Source organism: Phoca vitulina, unplaced genomic scaffold, assembly GCF_004348235.1.
Source record: "Phoca vitulina isolate PV1807 unplaced genomic scaffold, GSC_HSeal_1.0 scaffold16, whole genome shotgun sequence".
Classification (NCBI taxonomy): Eukaryota; Metazoa; Chordata; class Mammalia; order Carnivora; family Phocidae; genus Phoca; species Phoca vitulina.
Window position 1 is genome coordinate 28,802,114 of NW_022589719.1, and position 25,141 is coordinate 28,827,254.

The window sequence follows — 25,141 nt, forward strand, 5'->3', positions numbered from 1 at the left end:
GACCAAGGGCCCCTCTGGATGTCAGGCACGATGCTGGGCACTGGGGGGATGGGGAACGGGGCCAGGACACAAGTGATGGAGTGCTCCGACCCCTCACGGACCACTCAGTCACCCCGAGGAGGTGGAACCCATCTCTCTCTTTCCTCCCCCTAAATGAACCAGTTCTCCAGTGATCCTACTTGCTTTTTTACCTCTCCCACGCTAAGCCCGGTCACGCGGGGCCTGAAGGAGGTGGACCCAGGCGCTCCCTTCCCCGCGTGCCGCACGGCGGGTCCTGCCTCTCCCGGCCGCCTTCGGAGCCCCGGCGGCTGCCGGAGCCGGGCGCCCACCGACCCCACGCTGCGGGCCCGCGCCTGCCGAGGCTCGGCTGGCCCCGGCCTCAGCGCCGCTCCCCTCCCTGACACCAGGGGGCGCTGCCGCCCCACGACCGTCGCCATGGTCACCGCTGGCGGCGGAGTGGGGTTTACGTAAAGGACGCAGCGTCCCCCGGGGGGCGGAGGCGGCCTTCGCGCCGGCGCCGGCGCCCTGCGGAAGCGGCGTTAGTGAATCGGGGCCTTGGGGAGCCCAGGATGGAGGTGGCGGTCGCGGCGGCGGCGGGCCGAGCCCTGCGGAGGGCGGGAGGTAAGGGGGGCCGCGGGCGCGGCGGGCCGGGCCCCGGGCGCGGGCGCGGTGCGAGCGGCGCGACGGGCTGGGCAGTGTCCAGGGCGCGCGGTGGCCGGCCCGACGGGTCCGCTGGCAGCGGTGCGGCTGCCACGAGCGCCGGTGGCAGGTGTGAGATCCGTGGAGCTCCTGGCACCGGCGTGGGGATGGTGACACCCGTGGCACGGGCGTGGGCAGCGTGGGGCTGGCACAGGCAGCGTGGTTTCCTTGGCACGGGTGTCAGAAGACTCACCCCCACCCTGGTGTGGTGGTGGCCGCCCAGGTGGGAGGCGGGTGCAGCCCTCTGTGCAGGTAGGTGGTGGGCACCACGCTAGGACTGGCTCGGGGTGTCAGTGGCCAGTTCGTAGGCGCGTGGCGGTGCTCCTGGCATGGGTGCTAGGGTGTTGGATGGTTCTGGCCTGACATGGTCTGGAATGATGGCACCTGGACTTGAAGAATCGGTGTCCTCAGCATGACAGGACTTTCTGGTGTGACTGCGAGAAATGGCCTTGGCACAGCGTGGTGCGGGAGGCTGCTTGGCCCCGGGAGGGGAGACTCCGTGGCTCCCAGACCGTGGTGGATGGGAAGGGTAAATGTCCATCCTGCCACTCTGGTGATGATGAGGGGCATGGCCTCTGTCACCAGGGCCCACTTTTAATGCCTCTTGGGTACACCGGGACTGAGGAAGGAGAAAGGCTGGGAGAAGGTTGGTGTCCTTTATTAATGGACGTGAAAGAGCGATGCCAGGAGATGCTTCTACCACGAGGAACCCAACGGTGACCCAGATGGAAACCTGACCAGGTACTAGCATTGTCCTGGGCTCATGTATTCATCCAGCTTTGGAGAAGGAGGAAGAGGGGAATGGTTCTCAGCTGCGATCACTATACTTGAACATGTGTCACGAGAAATGTGCAGGACTGAGAGGTGACCCGTGTCAGAGCACTGGGAGAGGTGGGGCACCGTCTGTCTGTACTCTCTGGGCTCTGTCTTCACTTTGGGTTGATGCTTCACTCCAGGGTAGCTGGGAGTTGCTTCTCTTCTTTGATGCTTGGGAGCTTTTGAGTCCAGAGGATCATTGTGTGGGGGGGGGTTACTTGAAAGATGAATCTGCAGCCACTGGGAGTGTGCCAGGATTGCGTCTGCTCCCACCAGTCTTTTGGGAAGCATTGGCTGAGGGTCTCACTCTGCGCCGCGTGGTGTCTACCTCGCAGAGGGGCAATTTAGAGTTCCAGGGAAGTCTTCGGATGTGGGGGGCATCTTTAGGACTTTGGGGATCTCTGGGGGCAGTGGAAACGGGGTAGAAGAATAAAGGCGGTGAACTTGGGCTGGGCCTGGGGAAGGCCTTTAGTAGGAGTCCAGAAGAACGATGTGGAGGGTATGGGAGACTAGGGTGGTGGATGGCATCTCGTTTGCCAAAAGGTGGGTGCTTGGAGATGCCACTGAGATCCCTTAAAGCTGGCGTGTCGTCCCGGTGCACAGGGAGCCAGAAGACTTACACTCCAGTCTTAGCTGTGTGACCTTGGGCAGGTGACTACCTCTCAGATCCATGTCACCAAGTGGTCACAGAGCAGGAAAGGAGATGGTGCACATGGAAACAAACGCTCTGTAAACAGTGAAAGGCTGTACAAAGGTCAGAGATTCTCATCAGGTGGAGAGACCAGGGTGGGAGGCCATGGAAGTGGAGGCCTGGAATGTGCTGGGGAGAAGGCAGCCGGAAGGTCGAGAGCCTGTCACAGGGAATTAGAGGCCCTGAGTGTCAAGGCTCCTGGTGGGGGGAAAAGTGGGATCTGTTGACACTGTGAGTCAGCTGCTGAGCTGGAACCAGGCCCCAGGTCTCCCGAGGACGGTCCCGAGCGCGTGGCCGGAGCAACTGTGTCGTCCTGCAGGAACGGCCTGAGCGCGAGGAAGCCCTCGCTTGCCCTGCAGACACGCCTCATGGTCGCACAGGGTTGGGAGGTGTGTGTGGCTGACGGATCTGGGGGGCCTGTGTGGCGGGGAGACTTGGAAGGGTGTGTGTTTTCTCTTGAGAATTTCCTTTGGCTCCGGGTTCTGAGGATGGGGGTGGGGAGCAGTCGCATCAGCGTTTTTGGGGCTGTGGCCTGAGGAAAGCAAAGTGGGTCAGAGCCACCAGAGTGGACGCCGGGCTGGGTGGTCCTGCCAGAGAGGTTGGGGCTGCGTGACAGGAGGTCTGGGGGCAGTGGGGGGTGCCAGCGGACCTGGGGGCAAGGAGAAGGGGCGATGGGCACCCTCCAAGGGGTCCTCGAGGGCGGATGGGTGTGGCACAGATTCCCCAGGACGTCTCACCCCACAGGGCCCCGCTTCTGTCCGAAGGGCCTTCCCACGTGGGGAAGGTGAGGGTGGCTGCAAATTGCTTTGCTTTCTGCCTCCAGGGGCCTAGTTCCTGACAACAGGCTGAATTATAGACCCCATGAGCTCAGGCCAACTTCTCCAGCACTCCGTGTGAGGGTCTGTTTTAGCCAGCAACCCATTCTACCGGCTTGCTCCCCGAGGCAGAAGGGTTTTGCCCCACGTCCAGGCCGCAGTGTCAAGCCTCGTGGGTAGAAGAAGGACACAGCTCCGCCAGACCCAGGGTGGCGAGCTGACTTTTCCATGCCATGGGACTCACCCTGGCGCAGTGGCTGCTGCCTGGGCCCCGGCAAGGGCTTCCGGGACCATTCCTTCCCAGGTTGGTGGGAGGGGTCCGAGGCCTGTCCCACACGCTCCCGGCAGCGCCCTTCTCTGCCTCCCTGGGAGTTGCCCACACTTCAGCTCCTGCTTGGAGAGCTCTCCGCAGTGGAAGCCCGTTAAGAGGCAGCCTGGAGCCTCCCCGTTGTGAATGTTGAGCATTCACGTCCCCTCAGCTCACCCTCCACACCTCGGCCCGTTTGTTCTGATTTGTGGCTCAGCCTTATGGTCTTGGGCTTTGGGAGCCCTTTGCAGCCGCCCCTGCCATCTGCTTGGGATGCTGGGACTCTGCACAGCAGGGCTGGGTGGCAGGCAGGGCAGATAGGAGACGAGGAGGAGTTGGCCTCCGTTCCCCAAAAGCAGAGCTGAGCTTTCTTCCGAGGCTTCAGGGTTTGAGCCAGCAGGGAGCCCAGCCAGGTCACCACCCCTGGTCCTTAGGCACAGATGCTGCTTTTGAGCAGACTCCAGCTGGGGCAGGGGGCTAGTCCCATAGGAGTGGACATCAAGGGCCGAGAGAGATGTTTTCAACTCTGGTCCTCATGTTTCTCCAAAAGTTGTTCATGTTTCTCCAAAAGTTGCTTAAGTCAGTTCCTGGCAACCTTCGTTCCTCAGCTGCCTCATAAATCATGGTGCCCGGTTGCCCTGCCTCGGGGGTGCCAGGGAATCGGGCATCTCTGGGCAGAGGATTCTGGACCAGAGCTGAGAGTGCCAGGCCAGCCGGCCACTGCTGAAGGCAGAGCCTGTCGCTGGAAGCCACTCCTCCCCCAGCCCTCCTGCCAGGGACCAGAGGGGGACCTCAGGGTTTAATCACCTGTTGGCCCAGCGCTCCACCGGAGTTCAGCTTCTCACTGGAATCGCTTTACATTACGCGCTAGTGGACCGAGCAAGTAGCGCTGGGGGAAACATCAATGAGCATGTGGTCAGGGGAAGATAAATCTTTTAGAACCGCGGAGCCCGGGACATTGCAGGATGTGGTTACCTCCCCAGCGGGCAAGGCTGGATTTTCTTTTCTCCTCTCTGACTTTGGCTGGGCTGGATCTCTCTGCGGTGGACTGGGGAGTGTGCGTGTAGGTGAGGAAGACCCAGGAGACCGCCCGGACCACCCCCCCTCCCCGACCTTGGCCGCGGAGGGAGCAGTCCAGGAGATGAGGTGCAGGGGAGTGCTGTGGCCACAGGTGAGGGTGTTTGGCAGGACCGCCCAAGCCCTCCCCACACCGGTGGTTGAGATGAGCAGGGGTGGGGCTGTTTCCGAGGCAGGGCCGTCCAGGGATTGATTGCACGTGTGTGTAGCCGCGTGTGCCCGGAGCTTTCCGTGGGAAGTGAGGGCTGAGGGGGCGGTGTGGGAACTTGTGGGCTCCTGTGTCTGGCTGGCCTGGTGTCAGTGGGTGTGAGGAGCGGGGCGTTGCTGGGTTCCACGGAGCAGGAGAGAACAGTGGGAGCGGGGCGGGGGGTGGGCGCCTTCCAGCTGGGGGGGGCCCATGTCTCTGGTTGTGATTCCTACGGAAGGAGCCTTTCTGCTTTCTCGGTATTCCTTAGAAGGAAGCCCAGGATGGAGGTGTGGCTCTCCAACACCCATATGTGCTCACTCATGCCTGCTTCCGTGCTCCTCCTCAAGCCCTCCTGGAAGTCAGCTGGACATAGTCCACTCGGATGACAGAAGGTAGCATGGTAGCCACGGGCATTAAGACTTGGGGCTCTGTGGTCAGACAGACCCGGATTTGAATCCTGGTACCTCTCTATACCTCAGTTTCATCATCTGTAAGATGGGGACAGTAAAACCTCCAACCAGGGTGGTTGTAAGAATTCCACGACCTAATAATGTCTGGCGAGTGGAAAGATCGTGATGAAAGCAAGAACACACACACACACACACACACAGGTATTTTTGCTCTTATAGTCAGAATGTTTTCTACAGAAAAGCAGTTACATCATGATCTGCATTATGTTAGTACCAAGGAAGATGTAATAGGTCATGACCTTTTTCTTGATAAGGAGAAGTTAGCTCCACCCAACCCTTGGCTTGGATAGAATCTTGCTTATCTGTCAACAGAATCCTACACAGGAATAATGTCTTGACCCCTAGGGACGGTTTCCACTTGGAATTCATCAGAAGTCCTTTCTTTTTTTTTTTTTTTTTTTAAAGATTTTATTTATTTATTTGATAGAGACACAGCGAGAGAGGGAACACAATCAGGGGGAGTGGGAGAGGGAGAGGGAGAAGCAGGCTTCCCGCTGAGCAGGGAGCCCGATGTGGGGCTCGATCCCAGGACCCTGGGACCATAACCTGAGCCGAAGGCAGACGCCTAACGACTGAGCCACCCAGGCGCCCCTCAGAAGTCCTTTCTTGAGCACCTGCAGGGGTTTGGTCTCGGTGAGGCCATGGAGATGAATTGGGCATACGAGCCTATAAGGTATAGACTCTGCCCTCCAGGTATTCGAAGTCTATCGAGAAGCTACGCGATGGACGTAAAGGTCTGTGCCACAGTTCCAGGAGACGGGCCACTATAGGCCAAAGGAGGTTGAGCAACTTGAACGAGGGAGGTCAGCAGAGACTTGGGTGGTGATGGCCTTTAATCTGGGCCATCCAGGTGATGGTAGAGGAAGTGGCAGCAATGGGGGATGTGGCCGGGAACGTGAGGTGCTGGCGGGTTGTGGTCCGGCTTGAGCGCAGGGCACATGGAATGGAAGCAGCGAAAGCGAGGGTTCACAAAGTGACTTGGAGCTGGGTCCCCGGGAGCGTGACAGCAGGGTTGGATCTGTGGGAAACACGGGCAGCCACTGAAGGTTTTGAGCAAGAGGGTAGTGGCAGGCATCTCCATGGGCGTCACCTCCATAGGCATCTGGCAGCAGGTGCCGGGAGTAGGGAGGCCGGCGGGCGCTAGGGCAGTTCCCAGGTACGGAGGGCCCTGGGGAGGAAGGGGGAAGGACCAGCCTGCCTGTATGGAGGGGAGGTAGAAGCCAAAAGATCTGTCCGTTTGGTCAGTAAGGGGTGGGCCCGGGGAAGGGCCAGGAGGCCAGGCCCAGGATCAGAACTTTCTGTTGTCTTGATTCCTGTCTGTTCCCTCCTGGGAGTCTGAGGAGAGGCTCTCAGGGACCCCCGTGAGGCTGGTTGTTCTGCCTGCAAGGCTGCTCTCATCCCTGAGGACCCATCGAGGGGGTTCCAGCGTTCCTGGCATTTATTTCCAGGCGTTTGATCATTTTCTCACCAGATTACCCCTTGAAATTTTGCCTGCCTGAGTTCAGCCCAGAAGGTTACTATTCTGGGAAGTTTCATCAAAACCCTTGCAGCGTTTGAGAGTTCTCTGAGCTGGGGGGCAGGTGGGAGGAGAACAGAGCTTGTCTTCACCTGTATTTTAGGGGCCACCAGTTCCAGTACCAGGAGATGCTCCTGGCCACGGAGCCTGCCGGGCGGGGGGCTGGGGACGCTTCTAATCCATCCCAAAAAAGCCTCTTGTCGTTGCCTCTCCTGGAGCCATTTAATTAATTTATGATTGATGTTCCTAGACTTACTTGAGGTTCATTTATTATTGATGTGCCTTCATTATATACAGGGTGGGGTGAGTGCTGTGGGGCTGCTTCTCTGGCCCTCACCCCCCTCGCCGCTGGGGACAGAGCCCTGCACTCGGCTTTTGTCCGACTCTCAAGTTTGGGGGTCCGAGCAGACCCCAGGGCTTCTGTCTCCGGGAGGCTTTGCTCAGCCACAACGTAACAGTAATAATACCGGTTTCCCTTTTGTGAGCGTGGGGGAACTAATCCGACACGGTGCATCCTTGCTCACTCCTTCATCTCTCCGACCCCCGGGCTTACAGGAGGCTCAGGGAGGACACATGGCAGGTAGAAGGGGAGCCAGGTGTGAGCCCAGGACCCTCACCTCCCCTCTCCAAACCCTGCCTCTCCTTTGGGCCCCACACGGGTCGTTCCCCAATCAAGCCTTTCTTCTGCTCCCCTGAACTCCAGCTCTGGCCTAGCTAACATTAGGGCCCGTAGCCCCAGCCCGCCCCCCCCCCATATGTCCCTCTCCCTAATCCATGGCCTCATTGAAGACTAACAATAAGGGCCAGATAGCACTTCCTGAGCAAAGATGCCAGGCGCCGTGCTAAGCACTTTTCATGCATTAGCTCATTTAATCTTCATGACCACCCCAAGGAGCAGGTGATGTTAACCCATTCTGTAGATGAGGTTTAGAAATGTGCTCTGGGCACTCAGCTAATAGATGGCAGAACCAGGATTTAGACCCCGGCAGCCTTGAGATCCAGGGCGCTCACTGATTCTCTCCCTGCACTCCCTCTCTCTCCATCCATCTCCTTGGGCCTCTTTATCAAACGTCTGTATGTTTATCCAGTGGCCACATCCTCCTTCTCACGTCTGGCCTGAAGTGTTGGCCTGCATGGAGGGGCCCCCTCCTTTGCTTTGGGAATCGGGAGTGCGCACTCAAGTGGGATGGGTGATTTTAGGGAGACAGCAAGGCATGTGGAGGGTACTGGGCCTGGATTCTGCTCCTGACCCAGCTGGGCAACTTCAGATGAGTCAGCAGCCTCTCTGAGCCTCAGTTGCCCTGTTTGTATATCAGCAACAGTGGTATTTATTCTCTCCCTCGCCGGCTGTGCCCATGGTCAGAGGTGATGAGGCATAGGAAAGACGCTGTACTGATTAGGGGTTAGATTGCTTGTGCGTGAGTTCTAAGAGCTGTCAGGAAGGCCAGGAATGCTTAAGGCTGGACGCAGAAACCCAGGCCAGGGGATCTGTACCCACCTTCTGAGCCACCCTGGATGGGCTGATGCACTCTGTGGCTTGCCAGCTGGCAGGGACTTACTCGAGGACCCTGCGTGGCCAAGAGCTGGGCAGGAGGTCCCTCCAGTGGGGGCCAGGCTGCAGTCTGGTGTCCCAGTTGGCTGAGTAGTCCCTGGGTCCCTGGAGGTGGTCCCTCACGCACTGGGTGCTTGGGTTGTGTGCAAGGGCACGGGGCCCTCCTGGTGGCTCTGGGCCCCACTACCCTCTCACCTGGGCAGCCTGACTAGGTCGGCTCAGGCTAGGTTTAGTGAGGAAGGAGGATAGCTTGCCAAGCAGCTCCTGGACCCCCCCCTCACCCCTCAAAATATGCGGAAAGCCCGGTGAAGAGGTGAGCCCGGCGTCTGTTCCGGAAAGCCGTGAGGCTGGCCGCCTCCCGATGGCAGGGTTCCCGGGGCGTTGGCTAGGCGTCCGCTGCTTTCTCGTCAGCCTGGGGAACACGGCGCGGGCTGCCAGGGGCCCCCGGGGCCCGGAGAGGCGGGCAGAGGTCTGAGACAGTGGGTCGGGGTGAGGCAGGCCTGGCATTGCTGTTGGGAGTCTGTGTTCGGACTGCTGTTGGGGGACGTTCTGCTGCGCTTCCCGTTTCGGACTCCCGTCGCCGGGCTCGCCCTTCAGCCAACTCCCACCTCATCCCAGGGCCCACGCTGCCCTGGCACGGCCGGTCCCCTGCAGCTTCGGGCCGGCCGCAGAATCTGGCGGCGGAGGAGGGCTGTCCCGGCCCGTCCCAGGCACCCCGCGGGGGGGTGGTCTCCCAGTCCACACCTGCCCGTCTCACCGCTCAGGACCACTGGTCTCCGAGACCACGCCACCCTTCGATTCCTTTGATTATCCACCTCTGATTTGTTCTCTCTCTCTCTCTCTCTCTATATATATATATCAATTTAGCATAGCATAGGCCTGCAAGCATGGACTTTAGCATAAAGATGGAGCTTTATTTGAGTCCACTACTGCTCGGGCAGGTCACTGGACCTCTGAGCCTCAGTTTCTTCATGTCGAAAATGGGGGCTCTAATGGAATATGGCACATGAGGTTGCTGCCGGGATCCAGTGAGATACCACTTTGGAAGTTCTGCCCGGTGCCAAGAACATCATATGTACTCAATAAATGTTACCTGCCGTTATTAATTACCATGATTATTTCGGCTCTTCTCGGTCAACCCAGGTGGGCGCTCAGCCGAGAGGACCCTCCCTTTGCTGAGGCTGCTCCCTTTCTCCTCTGCAGCCAGGCAACCCTAGCACGGCTCCTGAGATGCAGGCCGGCCCCTGGGGCTTCTTCCTCTCCCCTCCCACTTCTGGGCCACTTCCCAGGGCCTGGCAGTGTCCCACCTTCCCTCTGGCATCTTACCCTATTCCTGCCTCAACCCTCTTTTAGGCTGGCCCCCATTTCCCCGCCCTTCCCCTTTCCTTTGGTTCCTCTCCTGGTTCGTTTCCTTCCCCTTCCCATCTCTTCTTTCTGGCTGCTTTTCTTGGTATATCTTTTCCTGTCCCGAGGCCTCTGGGGAAAGCCAGTGTCTTTCCTCAGAGACCCTCCGACCCTCTTGTGCAGAGTGGTGGCCTCTCAGCCCCTGCAGTTGCACTCGGCTGTGGGAAGCTGGCCTGGGGGTCAGATTGTGCATCCTGAGGGTGGGGGTCACGACTTGGCCCCTCAGCCAAGAACACTGGCAACCTTGACAAATCCAGATTCCCACAACGCCCACCTCCAGCCCTGGGAGCCTGCCGGGAGGACAGCCACTCCAGGGGCTGCAGAAGGAGGCCCCTGCTGCCAAGGGGAGGGGGCGGGCACCCATGGTGAGCCCACAGTGTGGGGGCCCCAGAGCCCCAACCGAGGCTGGAGGTTCCAGTCACAGCAAATCCTCTTGGGTTCTAAGGACACGCAGAAGGAGAAGGCCGGAGACAACCCCCGCTTCCTGGAGCCAGAAAACCAGCCACATCTGGAGTCTCTTTCCTTCTGGGAAGTCAAGGAATTTGTCTCAAGAGGTTGCTTCAGTTTCATACCTTTGAAAAGAACTTGGTCTTCCTCCACCTCCTTCCCTGGGACGGGGGCCAGGCTGTGGAGAATTGTTTTCCCCCTCTGTCTGGACAGAACCCGGTTCTTTCCGGGACATTTGTCAAGCACCTGCTGCATGTTAAGTTTGTGCCTGGAGCTGAGAATGATAAAAGTTCTCATGTCGTCCTCAGGGAGTTCCCAGGTTGGGGACTGACCTATAACAGGACAGATGTAACAACAGCAACGTGAGCACGCGCTTCCCGGCCAGTCCTCTCTGCCAGGCGCGGTAATGAGTGCTTTACGTGTAGTAGTTCATTGAATGCAAAGAACAGTGACAACGGGCAGTGCCCACCCACCCCTCGGAAGGACGCCCTCGTATTTCACAGCAGAGGGGCAGGTCCAAGACCTCAGCTTCCTTAGAGAATTGAAGGGACCCGCTAAAGGCCATAAATTTGCTGCTGGCAGATTGGGACCCAGACCCTCACCTGTCTGGGCCCTGTTCTCGGGGTGTTCCTTCTTGCTCTCCCACCTTGCATCGGGTTTAGGGACCCTCTGAGCCATGGGAAGAGCGGGCTCCTACAAAAGGAAGGCTCCTTTTGGCCACCCTATTGCTGGGAGAGCGGCCTCCCCCACTGCCAGGAGGCCCTGTCATTCCCCACATGTAGGCCGTCGGTGGCTTTCAGCCACCTTCCTCCTCAGACCCCGCACCTCTCTGGCCTCGGCAGGCGGCTTTCAAGCGCACACAGGATTGTTCCTCTCACCCTGCATGCCCCCTGCCAGTAACGCTGAGCCCTTGCAGATTGTTCTCCATGCTGCCGCCTTGCTCTCCCGTACGGTTCGATTAACGGGCTCATGGAGGGCCCCTGTTCTCTGGAGCCGCCTTCTCCACTTCTTGGCCCCTTTCGAGAGCCTGGCCACCTCCCTTCGCCAGGTGAACCCTATTCAGCAGGCTTCCGGCAGCGGTAACTAAGCCAGGCACCCAGCCCACCACCTGCTCAGTACTTTATAAAAGTTTAACCTAATGGTGTAACGAACTCCCATCATAAAGCAGCTGGAGCAGTGCATCCTGGGATGTATAAATTAGAGGAGCCCTCTGAAGTTGTAATTGGAAATGGCAGCAACTGGAAGGTTGAAAGAGGCCAGCCTCGTTGGGCTGAGCACAGCTATTCTCTACTTCCTTTCAAAAGGCACACAGAACTGAGCCTGGCTGTGAAAAAAGAACGTCCTCAGACCAAACCGAGTTCCTGGTTCCTCCGCCCCACTTCCCATTTCCTGCCCCCCGACTGTGTCTGCAGAGCCTGTGAGCTTTGGAGGCGGGACCCCCACCCAGGCGCTGTGCTCAGGCTCTGTGCCGCAGACTGAGTGAGCCAGGGCCCGGGAGGGACTGTAACTCGGGCACGGCTCATGGCCTGGGCCCTGGGCTCACCGTTTCCCAGTCTCCCAGGTCCCCTCTACAAAGTGGAGAGCTCGAGCCCACCTGGGTGGTGGGTTTTCAGCCGGGGAGTCCCCGGGAGTGTTGGGGTGTGGGGTTAGGAGCTCAGGCTCTGAAGCTGGGCCACCTCCTTCCTGCTGCAGCTCCGGCTCGTGGTACCTGTGAGACCTTAACCAAGTCATGTAACCTCTCAGCTGCACCTGTAAAATCAGGGGACTCGTTGACCTACTTCTGAGGCGTGTCAGGAGGATGATGTGGGATGCTCCTTGTTAACGACTCAGCATGGTGCTGCCTTTAATGGGCACACGGATCACCTAGGGAGTTTGCAAATGCAGATCCCTGCGGAGGCTGGCTGGGGTCCCAGATCTGCTCCTAGTGATGTGGCTCACGGACCACACCTTGAGTGGCCAGGACATGGTGTTTGATCCATAGAAGTGCTTCGTGAGAGCTAGCTGGGATTATCCGCCCAGGCGAAGTGCCCGTCGCCTGCACCTGCTGCCCTCTTGGCTTTAGTTCAGCGCTCCTGAGTGTGGCCCGTGGGCCAGCAGCAGCACCTGGGAACAGGTTAGCGACACAGAATCTGTGCCCCCCCCAACCCTGGCTCAGAATCTCTGGGGGTGGAGCCTGGGGACCCATGGTTTAACCAGCTCCGAGGTGCTCCTTGTGTTCACTGCAGTCAGGGAGGTACTGCTGGGCCTCAGCCTCTAGAGCAGGGCTTCTCTGAGTGCAGGCTGGTTAACCCGAGCCTCAGAATCTCCCAGGGATGGCCATGGTGGGGCTTGCTCCAAATATAGGTCCCTAGGCCCTACCCCAGACCAGTGGATTCAGAATTTCTGGGTGGAGCCTGGGAATCTGCATTTATCCATCTCCTCACTACCATTCCAGCTGAGAGTCACTGGGACTCACTGTGGAGAAGAGCAGGGCCCCCACCCCCCACCCCTCCCCACCTTGTGCAGGAGGCTTTGCCTCTGCTGGTGGTGGGGTGTGGGAAAGGAGCGCTAGGTGGGGGCCAGGAGCCTGTCCCTCCTGGGGGGCTGCAGCTGCTCTGCCTTGGGCCCAGCTGTGGCGTTTTCTCACAGTGAGCAGAGGGGAGCAACCACCTGTGGGGAATTGGGCGAATGAACTCGCGTACGCCAGGACATGGTCTACTCTACAACGATGAGGGAAGATTGGGCCAGAACAGTGTTTAGTGAGGAGAAATGCTCACCTTCTCTACTCAGTGGAAAAAAGCGGTAGGTACAGAATGATCCCATATTTGGACAGAGGAAAGACTAGACGGATGTTAATAGTTAATCATTTTCCTAGGAGGATCATGGTGACTTCTGTTTCTCTCCTTCTATTTTTTATTTCTGTGTTCTATAGAGAACATGTATTTGATAATAAGAAAAAAGTAGACACAGATAAGCATGGGTGGCCCAGGGTCCTTGGGTCACCTTTCTCAGTGAAAGGCTGAGACTCCCAAGACAGTGCTCCTTCCACTTGACCTACCTGCTGGGGTGACCTTCACCACGGTCCCCCTCACCTCCAGGCTGTGACCTCATCCCCTCTTCCCCTGCCCAGTCCTTCACACTGTTTTTCCCACCTTTTTTTACTTCCTCTTTGCTTTGAATCTTCCCTGGCAGGGGCGGAGAACATTTCATGTAAGAGGAGCCAGGAGGGGAGATTGGAGGGGTGGGAGCACCCCCCCCCATCCTGCAAGCCTCTGGCAGAGTTCACTTTTCATCAGGGGGCCACCTAGGCAGGCACCTAAACCTCTGTTCCAGAGTCTGGCACATAGGATGTGTTTGGGAAGTCATGGTTGAACGGAGGTTTGGATGCAGCCAGGGACTGGACAAGACGCATAGCTGTGCTGACCTTGGGCACGTCAGCATGCTTCTCTGGGCTTAGGGTTTTCGTCTCTAAGATTCGCAGAGGCTTGAGCTCTGCTTCCCCCCAGGCCCTTCCAGCTCCAACTTGCGGGGAGTCACGTACCTTCCCACTCCTGCCCCCTTGCCTGGTTTTCTAAGCGAGTTGTGCTGTCCAAGAAGACCCCACCTGTCCGTCCCAGCGGCCCCGGGAGAGTGTGTGCAGAAGCAGCTGCTCAGGGCTGGGCCTCCAGGCAAGGGCGGCGGGAGGGAGGGGACCCGTAGTGCTGGGAAAGAGAGTAGGCCCCAGAGCCAGAGGACACCGGACAGTCCCGAATCCGCTACTGGTCCCCCGTGAGCCCCGGGCAGCCTGTGTGCCGTCTGTGGGTCAGGTGTCTGCGGTCCAGCTCTCCTGGCCAGAGCTGCCTTTATCCCGGTCCCCCTGGGTGGCTTGGCGGCCGAGACCCCGCTTCCGTCAGGCCCCAGCTGCCCGAAGTCTCTGGCCCTTTCAGCTGTTTTCCAGTGAGTGGCTCAGGGAGGAGGGAGGGTGGGAGAAATCCATTCAAGCCATTTGTTTTAAAGACATTTAAGTAAACCCATGGGATTTGTGTGGCCACATCTTTTCAGTCTTCTTTCAAAGAAATGGATGGGTTTCTGGGACTCTCCCACCACCGGCTTCCCTGCCCAGCAAGTGCAAGAGGCCCGGGCTTCAGGAGGAATCATGGAGAGGGGAAGCCCAGCCAGGGTGGGAGGAGCAAAGGGGTGGGGGTGGGGAGGCGGGGGCAACCTGAACTTGAGCTTCATTTCCCCAGCTGTGGAGGGGCTCCTGTCCAGGTAACGCCAAGGGTGTGCCTGCCCTTTGCACCCTCCCTGGCCCAGGGAGCCTGTAGAAATCAGTTTTGCCAGCAACCCAGGGGCAGGAGTTGGGAGCTAATGGTGGTGCTCGGCACACAGCCCTGCAAGGGCAGAGGTGAGGGAGGCAGGGCTCTGTGCTGGCTGGGGTCTGGCCCAGGAATAAGGTGCATTTGCCTCTGGGGTTCTGGGAGGCTTTCTATGGGGCAGGAGAGAACAAGCGAGCCTTACTTTCCTGCCTTTTTCTTCGTGGCGGTGATCTGTTCAGCCTCCCGTGCCTCTGGGAAGCCTTCTCTGTCCACCGTGGGCTGATAGGTGTCCCCACTGTGGGGTCCTCAGCATCAGAGCTTCATGGCCTCTCGCCTACGTGTGGGTTTCCTTCTGCACTGTGAGCTCCTCGGGGATAGGGCTTGCCACCTCCATGTTCTGATCCCCAGAAGTTCCTTCTTTTTTTTTTTTTTTAGATTATTTATTTGAGAGAGAAAGAGCATGCGCGTAGTGGGGGGAGGAGCAGAGGGAGAGGGACAAGCAGACCTGTGCTGAGCACAAAGCCCAAAGTGGGGCTCCATCCCACGACCCCGAGATCATGACGGAGCCGAAACCAAGAGTCAGATGCCCGACCGACTGAACCACCCAGGTGGCTCCCAGAAGTTCCTTCTTAAGGTCCCATTGAGTGGATCTGAAGCCCCATCTGGCACTCCCCAGGCCCCGGGTCTGGTCTCCTGCCCTGGTCTCGGAGCCTACTGAGGCAGTGTGTGGCGGGGGGCATGCTCAGAACATCACTCTCCCCTCACTCTCCTCTCCTATGCCTTGGCCAGGAGTCAGGCTAGAAGGGAATGGGGTAATGGGGTAATGGGGTAATGGCGTGGACAGTGAGGCACTGGCCAGAATCTGCCACAGGACAGACAGAGTCTGCAGCTGCCGCAGGCGGGATCTCGCAGACCCCCTCCCCTGCGCGCTCAGCCCGCAGCAATGAAGTGGCCGCTAACACCAACCGGTCTGGCTGGTTTGTGGGGACCTGGCCCGGTTTCTTGAGGGACAGGATGTCCTGCTGGGAGCAGCCTTTGTGCCTGTCCTTTCTGGCCTTCCCCTTTCAGGCTCTCAGGCTGGTCCTCTCCTGGCCTGTTCTCCTCATTGCCCTCTCGACCCTGTCCTCCTTGAGATGCAGGGCTGCATGTGGTTGGCGTGCCCGGGCAGGAGTCGCGGAGGCCAGGGCCTCGCAGGCATGAGGTGGGGGTGTCCGTGACCCTGGCCCAGTGAGGCCCGGGGGTGCTGAGGCCCTGGCAGCAGGATACCCAGTGGCTGGGGGGACGAGTCCCAGGCAGGAGCTACCAGGGCTCGTGGAGGCCAGGCCCCCACCTCCTCCCGTACTGCCACGCCGAGGATAAGGGACTGGAGGCCTGAAGAGCCCGTAGGACCAGCGCCTTATGGCAGGGCTCCTTGGCACTGCGACTCTTCCCTGCCGCCACTGCCAGGCTCCCCTCTCAGGGAACAGGAAATGGGGGTGGGGGAGCCCGGGTGTTCCTCTCGCCCTCTGCCGGGAGGGGCTGGGTGCCCCACTCCGTAGGTGTCAGCGGAACTGTCACCCAGCGGCGGGCGCCGGGCTGGGATTTCCCTGGCTGACTCAGCCCCGGCCTGGCTGTGCCGCAGCCTAGGCAGGAGTTACTTGTGAAGGTGTCTGAGTCGCTGCAGCGACTCGCACGGGGGGAGTCCCGGGAGTAGGGGAGCAGGTCCCGGGGGCTGGCTGTGGGCGGGCCCCCCATGGGGCGGGAGACCCTAAGCCCTCCATCAAGCACAGCAACCAGACTTCCCAACCCAGGAGGACTGGTGAGGAGGCATCTAGGGACCTGAGCACCAGCAGGGCTACTCCCTGCCTCCCTGCGAGTCTCCCCCCGCCCCAAGGGTGAAATGCCTTCCCTCCAGAGAATAGAGAAGCCATTGATTCCCTTGTTCCCCAGGCACTGCACAGACAGGCCCCGGGGGGGGGGGGGGGGGGGGGGGGGGAGGCAGGAAGTGGGGCCAGCACAGTGACCCAGCCAGGGGCCAAGGACCCTTGGAGAAAGGGAAAAAAACCTGCAGGCTGTCCCCCTACCCCAGAGGAATTCACATAAGTCTGCGTGAGATTTCCAGGCCCACAGACGCCCTGGAGCACATCTCGGGGCCCTCCTCGGCCACAGCTGCCGGTGCCGCCCTCAGCTGAGAACTGGCAGCGGGGTGGAGTGTCACAGCCACGGTGTGGGGGGCTGGGGGCGGGCCGTGCCGACGGAAATGTGGGGTGTGCGCCTCGCGAGCAAGCCTGTGGGTGGTGGCAGCAGAGCAGCGTAGGGCAGGCTGGAGGGGGTGGTGGGATGGGATGTGCAGTTCGGAACGATTGCCCCAGAGTCTCTGCCTTCCCCTTGTTGATGGGAGGAAGAGTCACCCCCTGACGTCTGCAGGCTGGAATAGCGGGGGCCTGGCAGCTCCCCAGGGGCCAGGCTGCTGCGGCCGAGGTTCACAGGGTGACATTTGGGCCCCTGGCCCAGCTCAGTCTCAGCGGACAGACGTCTCAGTCCCCTACCCACTGCCTGGCCTGGTGAGAAGTGGAGCCATTTCTGTGGGCCAGGTGCCACGGGGCAGCCCCAGTGTGTCTGATGAACAGGCCACTTAAACCCCTGCAAGCATGCCTGGCCCCTTTGGCCACACTAGTCCCTCCACGAGCAGGCATAGGGCAGGGTGGCCCAGGGAAGGAATGTGGCCTGTGGGCCCAGCCTCCTGAGTGACAGGGCGGGGGGCACAGCCAAGGGGGCGGGGCAACAGTGAGTCTGACTGGCAGTGGCCTGAGCAGGCAGCGTGGACAGGCAAGGTGCGGGGGAGGCCTGGCCTGAACCGCCGTGGCCCTTAAGGCAGGGCCAGCCCTCTGAGGGCAGCGCTCTTTGAAGGACAGAGGACAGCCCTGCCTGGGAGCCTGCCAAGGGCCTGGGAACTGGGCAGCGGGGCAGAGTTCCAGGTTCTGCTCCTGGCCCACGGCTGACCTCAGCGTTGCCTAGGGCAGGGGATCTGCATCCTTGGCCCTTACCTTCCTTCCTAAAATGATTGTATGTGACTCAGGGGCCCAGAAGGTTCCTTCATACCCAGATGTTCTCCTGTCATTTACTGAGCCCCCAGCATTAGAGAACAAGGGAGGGCCCCAGAACTTTGTCCTGGCATCTAGATGGCCAGGCACTTAAACTGAGGAGCATGACAGTGATCCCCCCCTTGGACTCTCTGTCTCCTCCTCCCTCCTCTCCAGGATGATGGGACAAGTCAGATGACGGCCCAGAGTTCCTTCAGCAGATAGTTGGGCTGGAATCGTACCCTTATTCTCACCATTATTGTGGCGTTGGCTCCCTAAAGCCTGCAGGGGGGCTCCCTGGAAGAGGCAGCATGGCTTGTGTCCTGGGCTGGCTTCCTGGCCCCATGGTCAGGTGAGTGAGTAACGAGAGGTCAGAGGGGGGCAGCCGGGGGCTCCGGGTGGGCAGGAGGGGTCCCTGGCACCTCTTGGGCTTGGCTAAGCCACCGGCTCCCATCTGCAGAGGGGCGGCTCACCCTCCCTGAGTTGGCGGGGAGACCTCAGAACTGAGGAGTGCATGTCCCCAAACATCTTGTTCACAGCAGATGGCAGCCGCAACTCCCTTTCTCCCTGCAGTGACAGTTGCATTTCCCGTCCCTTTGCTCACCCCTCCTGTTAACTTTGTGTCTGCTTTCCAAGTTGGGGAGGCAGCCTGCAAGGCCGCAAAGCCACCTGTGACTGTGGGTGAGGCTAGGTGCTCAGATCAAGTCTCCAAAGGAGAGGAGATCTCCAGCCCCCATCTGTTTGTCAGGGAAGCTCGGTCTTGCCCTGGTTCTCACGTGCTTAGTCTCTTGCCGCAGCCAGGGATCCGCAGCCACAGGATCTCAGAGGAACGAGGGAGCAGGCCCAGGGCCTGGTCTGACATTCTTTTCTTTCTTTCTTTTTTTTTGTTTTCTTTAAAGATTATTTATTTGAGAGAGAGAGAGACTGAGAGAGAACATGACAGGAGAGAGAGTCAGAGGGAGAAGCAGACTCCCCACTGAGCGGGGAGCCCGATGTGAGACTCGGTCCTGGGTCTCTGGGATTATGACCTGAGCCGAAGGCAGTTGCTTAACCGACTGAGCCACCCAGGTGCCCCCTGGTCTGACATTTCTGGGGCAGCTGCAAAGCACCAGGCCCTGAGCTGGGTGCCGAGGATGCAGGCAGAGGGTGCAGCCCTGCCCTCCGGGAGCTCCCAGCATGGTGAGGAGCCAGGGTACTCAGGGGAGGGGTGGAGGGACACCGATCTGGTCTGCTTCGGAGTTCGCAGGCTTCTGGAGGCTTCACAGAGGCTGTGGTATTTGGGCTAAGCCCTGAAAGGCTGAGGAGTTCCCAGGCGAGCAGGATTAGAAAAGGCATTCTGTGCAAAGGCACAGAGGCATGAAGTGCTCTGACCCCGCAGAATGCTTGGCTGTGGCAAAAAGCAGAGCAGATGAAGGGCAGGCTGCCTCATCAGCATGCGCCGTTCATCACTAGGGGGTATCTGCAAGGGGAAACCTCGCTCCCCTGACCACAAGCCCTGTGTAGGAAACAGGGGTGGCACAGGCCTGGCTCAGCTGCAGGGATTCTGGGACCTGGCTCGTGGCTGCACTGAGTTGGGGCCCACAGGAGCAACCCTCTGCTGCTGGAGCATCCTCCCCTGGAGAAATCTACCCTGGAGACTGAGGCCAGGGGGTCACGGAGTAGCTGAGTGAGTATGCCCTTGGAGGGTGAGGTGCCCAGGCTTCCGGAGTGCCGCCCCATGTTCTGTGACCTGCCCCGGCTCTACTCTACGTCCGTGTGACACTGGGCACAGCATCCATTTATTGAGACCCTCATCTATGCCAAACTGTGCTCGAAGTGTTTCCCATACAGACCTCGTCCCATTTAACCTTCCCAAGGGCCACTCAAATGGGCACTGCTAAATGCCCCAGCCAGGGACATGACTTGTTCAGAGTCCCCCAGCCAGGACGTGGCCAAGCAGAGGCTCCAGGCCCAGGTCAGCCTGACCCTCCTCAGCACACCTCCTTCTGGATGATGTACCCTGTCCCCTAGAGAAGGCTCACGGTGCCTGGGGGGTTGGCACCCAAACATGATAAGGCCGGCTCCCTGAGGACTTGTGCCCTGCCCATTCGCCCCTGCCGCCGCCTCCCCCTCTCCTCACGCTCAGGTTCCTCCCAGGGGCCTCAGCAGCAGCTGCGGGCAAGGCCACCGTGAGCAGCCGAGTGCCATCCTGTAGGGCAGCAGGCCCAGCAGAGGAGTGGCCTGCAGTGTTTGCTTTTCCCAGCCCTGCGTTTGCTGTGTCACTCACACCTGGCTCACTGTTTGCCCAAGGATTTGCCCTCCAGGAAGATGGGGTGGGGTGGGGTGAGGCTGGGCAAGGGTGGCAGGCAGGTGGTCCGCCGCTTCTGGGCTTCCAGCTTTTCTGCATGACCAAGGAGGTCCGCACTGCCCGTAAGGGCCAGCCCAGCAGGGCCTGGCGTCGCCCGCGCGGAGCATGTGACTCGGCAGTGCCGGGCCTCGCATGCCTGGCGTGCCAGGGCGGTGGTGGCCGCGGCAGCTGGACAGGCGGCAAGGAGCAGAAGAGGTCCCCAGAGCCCTTATGTGGGGCACTGGCCTCAGAGTGTGGGGGCGAGGGGCGGCATCAATGGGACTTTTGTGTGACTGGGCAGGAGCACGGGCCCGAGCCAGGAGCATCCTGCTCAGGCGCATTTGCCCCCTTCCTTCCCGGAGCTGCTGCTGCTCGGGGGGGCCCCCCGCCTGCCAGGGGGGAGCTTGCCTGGACTCAGCCAATCCCTGCCCTGCCCTTCTCCCCTTTTCAGATGAATCAGCCCCAGAAACCTGACGATTTCTTCTTGGGCCCTGGGCCTGCCCCTCTGCCTGGCCTCCTGACAGCAGGCTTCCAGCGCCCTCTCTCCGGTCCGATTGAGCTCTCTGCTACACGGGCAGTCGCTGACCAGGGGATGTGCTGCTGCCTCCTTGAGGCCACGGGCCTGCTCCTCGCGGCTGACGGGAATAGATTAGGTAGACAGAGGCAGGCTGGATCCGGCATCCCAGGGAAGAGGCCCTTTCTTCACTGCAGCTGGGACCCCAGGGAGAGGCCTGCCTGCATTAGCTGGGGGGGAGCCAGCACCTCCCTCCTGGCAGTCCTGCCTCTGGTCAGCCTACCAAGTGGCTCTGGTCCTGCGAGGGTGAGGAACCTCGGCATGCCATGGGGTGTCCAGCCTGCTTTGCACTGTGGCCTTTAGCAAACCCACTGCTCCGGCCCGTGGTCTCCCCGCCACTTGGTACCTGTCAGACAAGCTGTGAGGACAAGCAGGCTGTCACCAAGAGGCTGCGTGGCCCCCTCCATGGGCAAAGAGCTCTGTAAACAGAGGGCGGCCGAGAGAAGGCTTAGGGACAGCCTTCCCAGGTGGGCACAGCTTGCTGGAGGTTGCCTGGTCACTCCCATCCTGGCCCTTGGGGAGCTGGCCGAGTGCGTCTGGCTCCTGGCTGTGGGGAGCCCAGTTCCCTCCACCACCACCTCTTAGCTGGGGAGGATGACAGATGCAGAGGAAGGCAGCGTTGGTCCGCTGTAACTTGTTCAGGTCACTGTGGCCGCCAGGCCCTGCCCAGGCTTCCCTCCAGCAGGTCAGGGATGGGTGCCCGCCCCAGGATGGACAGTCCTTGTACCCCACCTGCCACTCGTGCATCAGCAGTAATGACCCCGACGTGTATCGTGCCCCGTACCCCACTGTCGCTCCTCACGGCAACACTGTGGGTCTGGTACCTGGTGACCCCTTTCGCGGGGAAGGGAACACCTGTCTGTGTCGTACTCTACCCCACGTCGCTCAGATGTTATTTATCCCCCTTTTACAGGAACTGGGGTCCAAGGGGCTGCGACGTACCCACATGTATTCATGGCTGGGCCCAGGACCAGGCCTGGATTCTCGGACACCAGGCTCCACGCATGTCCCACTCTGGCCCCTGCAGTAAATCGAACTGCTAATAAATGAGCACATTGATACATAATTAATCCCACCTTGGATCCCTCTGTTCTTTTCTCTCTGGGGAGCTCTGAGCACTTCCCAGACGTGATCTCATGCATCCTCCCGAGGCCCAGAAGAGGTGAAAGGAGGTTCTGTGTAGAGGGCCGTGGAAGAGCCGGCACAGGGGGCTGCGCGCGTCAGGAAACCAGCCCCCTCCCCGTCTGCGCTGCCCCTGCCTCTGGTCCCTCCAGGGTTGTGCCTGCGTGAGCCAGGAGGAGAGAACCTGGCGTTAGGCCCACGGGGGCAGGGATGTAGAGGCCCAGGGCTCTGTCTTCAAGGGAAGTCATCCCGTTGCCCAGGCTTTTTATAGAGTTTTCCTTCCAAGAAGCCCCCGCTACTTCCTGTTTGCTCTCACACTCCTGGGAAGTTGGCAGAGAGCAGATGAGGGTCACGGGGAGGGAGGCAGAATGAGGACCTGCAGGGCAGGCCCTTTACCAAGCCATCTGCTGCCCAGGTGGCCCGGGAGGCAGCCCCATTCTCATCCGCGTCATCTGGAGAGGAACCCAGGTGGAGAGACTTCCTGTGGTCACTCGGTCACGGTCATGGGCAAGTCAGCGACTGGTTAGGTTTTGAACTTCGTTCTGGCTGACCTCACAGGCTGGTGCCTGTAAACCGCTGGGCTGTAGTGTGGCTGTTCTGGCCCATTCTCCCTCCCAGGGCGCTCTGAGCCTTCTGAGGGATTGCATTCCGGAACCGGAGACTGAAGAGCCTCGGAAATTGAGCATTCAGGGGACTAAACAGGCGAGTCCTAGGGAAATTGGAAATGATCCGGTCACTCACCTTGTTTTCGGATGAAGATGCTGAGGCTCTAAGAGGGGAAGCCAGATCCCCCCTTTTCTTCTTGCTGACACCCAAGCAGGCTGGATCTGGGCTATAGGCCACGAGGGTTCCACGGGGAACCCTGTTGCTGGGAGAGGGAGCACCCATGGAGGTGTTCCCTTCCTCCCTGCCGCGTGCTTGTTGCCCTCCCGCGGGCGGGCAGGGAGAGCGGGGCGTGGAGGTGCAGAGGAGCCCCTCAGACGGCAGGGCTTGGGCATTGCTCTGTCGCTCTCTCTGTGCCCCCTCAGGCAAGTCACCCAGCACCCCCTTCCTGCCAGTTTTCTGCATCCGTGAAACGAAGATGCCGCCTCCCCCTGCCTCACCCGTGGCGTGGTCATCAGGGGCGGGAAGGCCTGGGTGCACCTGCTGCTGGAGGAGGGCAGTTCTTGGATCCAGCCGACGGGGCCAGTGGATGCTGTGCAGAGGGCCCCGGGGCTGGAAGGCAGGAGCCCTGGGTTCTGGGCTGGGCTCTGCACAGGCTCCCTCAGCCTGTGCTCTGGCCCAGCTCCTCCTCCTGCAGCAGCAGGGACTCGGTGGGTTCCTGCCTCCTGCAGGGCCCCTGCCCCAGGAGCTGCACCCTAGTGGCGGGGGGGGGAAGGCAGGTAGTAACGAGGCTGACAGACAATAAGGCCGAGAGTGCTAGATGCTGGCGAGTGCCCAGAGCAAAATGCAGGAGGGACAGAGAGGTGATGGAGAGGGACAGGGATGGGCACAGCTGAGATAGGGCAGGCAGGTCAGAGGAGCGAGGTTTGAGCTAGGAACTGAGTGGTGGGACAGAGATGGCAGAGATGGCAGGGGCCGGGGGGCATGTCCAGGTGAGGGGAGGCCTGAGGGCCTGGATGTTGAGACAGGGCACACTTGGCTGCATGAGGGACAGAGAGTAGGCCCGAGCATTGGGGGGTGATCTGCAAGGGCGGCCTGGGAGGAGGTGAGGGCAGGCAGGCCAGCAGAAGAATCCCTGTCTTCATTTTCTAAGTGGGAAGACTGGAAATGGTGGTGGGGGGTTGACCAGCAGACAGACATCCTCTCTCTGAGCCTCTGTTTCCCCTCTTATGTGGGGTTGGCATCGGCTCTGAGATGTCCCCTGCCTGGGTTAAGGCCCCTCCCCGTGGTCATATTTGTGGTCAGAGCTTGGTGGCAGGAAGAGTAAGGAGTTGAATATTCAGGGGAAACACCTCCAACCTCAAGCTCAACACCGGCACCCTGAGCAGTGAGAGAAGAGCCTAGTGACTCCCCTTGAGCAGGTGTGGGCTGGCCGGACACCGGGGCCTGCCACCCACCTGAGGGCTGGACCAGACTGAACTGGAAGTCCAGGAGAGGACGTAGATGTTGGGGTGGGGCAGGCTGCCCCAGGCCTGGGTTCGAATGGTGCTCCTCCAGGGTCAGGGGAAACCAGAGCGCCATCCATCCTTCCCTGTCTGCAGGGAGAGAGAGGCTCCTGGAGTATGATGGCCTCCGGGGTCAGGATCACTTGGTGTTTGTCCAGTTACACAGACCATCTGGCTGGGGTGTCCTGGACAGCACCCTCTCCCTTACTGCCCGTCCCATCTGTCACCACTGCCTGCTGAAGCTCAGTGTGGGCCCCCACTTCTCTCCAGCCTCACGCCTGCTGTGGCCCATGGTTGCCCACTGTTCTCCGGATGAAGCGCAGACCCCCTGGGCCCACTGGCCTTTCCACCTCGGGCCTCCTTCTTGCTTCTATCCCGTTCATCTGGTCTCTGCTCGGTCCTTCCTCCTCCTCCTTCATGGGCCTTCCTGCTGAGGGGCGTCCTCTGTGTTGCCCTCCCCTTGTGGCCTCTTTCCTCTGGCTTGTCCTACAGACTGCTCCCAGTTCTTAAGGCAGCCGGTCCTCACCTCCTCACTCAGGCTCTGACGGGTCGCCCCCTCGGAGCACGCGTCATGGAATTTTCCCTGGCCATATGTGAAGATTAGCTTCAGGTCTTTATTTTTTTCTGGCCTGTGGGCTCTGAGAAGGCTGGCCCCACATCAGCCCCTGGTGTGTGGCAGGTACTCTGATGACTTGCTGGATGGATGGAGAATGGCCGCAGGCACGCATTTCATTTTAACTAGATGTCGCCTGTATTTGCACCACCTGGAGCCCACCCCTGGAGCTCTTCCTAGTCTTTCTTCCTTTCACATCCTCCCCTGCCCCAAGCCAGGGAGCCTGGAACCAAACCCTGGCCCTGTGGGAGGGTTGGGGGTCCTCATAGCTGCTGGGCCCGGGGCCACCTCCTGTCTTGTGCTCCTGGGCTGGGCAAGCGGGGGGCTTGGGGCCTGGGCCTGTCAGGGGTCTATCATGGGGAAAAGGGCCCTCTCAGAAGCATGCTAGCGGCTGGAAGAATGAACAAGGGCCACACGTTCTGGTAGAGCACTATCAGGGCCACTCCGGGAGGCTTCCAGGGTGACGAGAAGTTGGGAAACCAGGTAGAATCTTGGCATCACAGTGGGCCCAAGGAAGTGGGGGAGGGGGCCCAGGATCAGGTGGTTTGGGAACCTTCTCCCCTGAGCTTGAGGCCAGAGGTGGGTGGTGTCGGGGCCCAGCTGGGAGCCTTGGGCACGGCATCTCCTTTGCAGGCTGGCCAAGCCTTTGTTCTGCAGGGACCTGGTGTCCTCAACACTTGCCATAAAATGGTAGAAATGCTGGTCTTAGGAGGCTTGGGGCTGGAAGCCATAGCTGTCCCCCTCGGTGTTGGGGCTTTCCCGTTCCCGGCCAGGGCCCCGCTTGGTGTCGGTGGGCTCCCAGGCTGCCAGGATGTTCTAGTCAGACAGGCTCGGTCTAACACCGGCAGGGAGGAGGCGCCCAGGAGGCCCCAGAGCCCACGATTCTAGGTCACCTCCTGCAACATCCAGAGGCAGGAGTGGTATTTATAGCAGCCAGTAGCCACCAAGGGCGGGGAAGTCAGCAGGAACTGTGACGCAGGCCACCCCCCGCCAGGTCCCCTAGCTCACCGCCACCCCGCACTCCGGAGCCTTTCTGGGACGAGCGGTGAAGGGCTGGGCCTGCTGTGAGAGCAGGCATCGT

The 25,141-nt window shown here is 60.1% G+C and overlaps 1 protein-coding gene across 2 annotated transcripts in view; it reads left to right on the top strand.

The window, feature by feature from the left end:
• The first annotated feature begins 507 nt into the window (after positions 1-507).
• Positions 508-25,141, top strand: part of DAGLA (diacylglycerol lipase alpha) — a 62,518-nt gene continuing 37,884 nt past the window's right edge. The window contains exons 1-2 of one of the 2 annotated variants that reach the window (XM_032414271.1): positions 508-621; positions 17,495-17,669. The gene's annotated coding sequence lies outside the window, so the exon portion shown is untranslated. The remainder of the gene's footprint in view (positions 622-17,494; positions 17,670-25,141) is intronic. The other variant, XM_032414269.1, reaches the window with a different exon arrangement.